Source organism: Phalaenopsis equestris, unplaced genomic scaffold (assembly GCF_001263595.1).
Source record: "Phalaenopsis equestris unplaced genomic scaffold, ASM126359v1 Scaffold000022, whole genome shotgun sequence".
In the NCBI taxonomy this organism is placed as follows: Eukaryota; Viridiplantae; Streptophyta; class Magnoliopsida; order Asparagales; family Orchidaceae; genus Phalaenopsis; species Phalaenopsis equestris.
Genome location: NW_018164464.1, coordinates 552,598 through 555,576, shown reverse-complemented (window position 1 = coordinate 555,576; position 2,979 = coordinate 552,598).

Below are 2,979 nucleotides of genomic sequence, written 5' to 3'. Positions count from 1 at the left end.
TCTATCTTTTTATCAACTTATCAATTTAATTCATGATGCCTAAAGATGCCAATTTGATAGCTAAAAATTTGATGTAAATATTAATTTATAAATTAATAAAATTTAAATTATATTATTATAAATAAAAAAAGTGATATTTACATTCATGCCACACAATTCTAAGGCATTTATATACCTAAAACCTAAAATTTGACATGTATATTGATCGTATCCTAATATTTTTGATGTGATGTGACAAATTTTGATTGTTATGTGGATAAATATGAAAGTTTAATTTATTTACATGTAAATATATAAAGATGATGTGACATTTATGTAAATGGCCATAATAAAAAACATATATAGCTGTCATGCATTTGCCGATTGTCGGCAGGTCGCCATCCGTCAGCACAGATAATTTGTACGGCTCAAAATTCCATTTCATGCCATCACATTCTGCGTAATTATTATGAAAGTGGGGACGATTTTGCAATTATTCCATACGCATGTATTTTTCATGGCTCAAAATATATAATCGGCGGTGACAAATTAAATTTTGATAAAATTTTAGATTCATTCATGCATATATATATATATATATATATATATATATATATAAAAGAGAAAATATTGCATCGGGACTTCGTCAGTTGAGTTAGGTGCAGAATTCAATGAAATCATGTCACATGACGGTGACAGAAAAATAAAATAAAACCGATAACACAAAAATAATATTCCTCTTGTGTTATTCAGGTATTATTGTGTGTTATTTATATGTTATTGTGTGTTATTCAAGTATTATTGATGTGTTATTTTGTTATTATAACACCTAAAATATTCTCAGAACACAATAACATGAAATAACACGAGGAATATTTCCCGGTGTTGCTGGGCAGATTTTTTTTTTTTCGTTACCTCCATTGATTTTAGTGGACTCTGCATGTAACTCTATGTGGAGAGTCCTGTTGCAATATTTTTTTTTCATATAAGAGGGTATATATCACTTTTTTTAAAGTTAAAATAACTGTATTTGTTATGTGCTATGAAAGATTAAGCCCGTATAAATGTAAGAAATAGGTTTTATATGTTATATAGCTAAATACATAGGAATTGAGTGGCATGCATGTAACTACCCCTTTTTTTTTAAGATTTACATACACCCCACTCAATTACTATTTATTTACATATCTAACAATTAGACATTATTTTTTTTACACCTATAAATCTAAACATTTAAAACCTCAGTTCCTATGTATTAGGGGCATTTACATACATATCACTTAATTCCTATGTATTTAGATATCTAGCACCTAAAATTTAATTTTTAGGTTTATAACACCCATATCTTCCATATTAATTCAGAAAAAATATTAACTCAGGAGTACTGATGCATCAATATTTAAATGAAGAGGTGCCACGTATATAATGGTCCCACCATAATGTCATGTGACACCTCCCCATTAGAGTACTGATGGATCAGTACTCATGAGTTAATATTTTTCCTTCAAAAGTCTTTTTTTTATAATTAAAACCTATAAATAAATCATATTAATTAGCTTAAAAACCAAAAATGAAGAGAGATCCCAACCCTCAAAAAAGTGTCTTTTTGTAAAAAATTTTCAAACAAATTAAAAAGATATATATTGAACAGCTCGCAAAATCTTGCAAATTTCTTCATAAATCCTCCTCAAAATCTAAAAATCAAATTATTTGATAAGCCCAAAAAAAAAAAAAAAACGAAAAAGAAAACTCCATTAGAGAGAAAATAGAGCCGTTAGGTTAACGGCTACCTCTGTCTGCAACCAGCAATAATGGACCAGCCTCTCACATAAGGATTAGCCTTCTTCTCTCCATTTCCATGGCAGCTGTAGTAAGGAGCTCCAGGGTGGTTGCAGGGTACCCTATCTCTCCTCAGCACGCTGTAACTTATATAGCGCTTCTCAAGGGTACCCCAGAGCACTCTCCTGCTGGTTTCAGACTCCATTTCCATGTCCTTCTCCCACTCGCACTCTCCTCTTCCCCTGCAACCAAGGTCTGATGAAGCCATGGCTTGGGTTTGGAAGAAGAGAAGGAAAATGAAGAAGATGAGCAGAGTTTCCTTCTTTTTCTTCATCTTCTTCTCCAGCAGACTCTGCAGTTCTCTTTCTCTGTCTTTCTTTGGTTTTATTAGAGAGAGGAGATAGGAAGTAATAAATGTGGGAATGGTGGAATGGGAGTGGGAGGGGACCAACCATGCAGGGAGGCCATTAAAGCGTTTACCTGCAACTATTTTGTTTTATTTAGAAGCAGTGAGGGAATATGTGTGTACAGTGTGGGTGAGGAGCAGTGGAAGGAAGGGGGCTGTTATGGTAAAAATTGCACTTTTATGAGTTTAAGATTCAGTGTTGGAGAGGCTGATGTTAATTTGTCTTTCTTGAAGACAGTTTTGTTGAGGAAAGTGCTAGAGTTATGAATTGATTTTTTTATAAAAGTCATTTTAGTGAAGTCTATAAAAATATCAATTTGATCTCCTCATATTATTTTAATAGGGTTAAAATAGTCTTCGCCGAGATTATTTCAACCCAGATTAAAAAAAGGATGGAAACTAATTAGACATATTTATAATCTTTGGGACTAAAATTTGTTTGAGTTAATCTAGTTGTCTAGAAATTATTTATGTATTTTTGTACATTTTTCATGTGGATTAGGAGGTTATGAAAACCAGTTTGTGGTTAGGTGGTTAGGAAAACCGTTAAGTGGTTAGTTAGTTTTTTATTTTCAGAAAAATGTGATGTGTAGTTATTTATATTTGCTTATATATTAAAAATATCAAAAAATGTAATGAGTGAGAACTACTAAAAAATTCCTCCATTTTTGTTGGCGTTTAAAGTTTGGTTTAGAAATCCAACATTTGGTATCAGAGCGAAGTTGTCAAAGAAATGACCGGAAATGATGGAGATCCATCTAAGACACTTGCTGTCATCAAACCGACGGCAAGAGGAGCCTCAATCCCTATCCAAT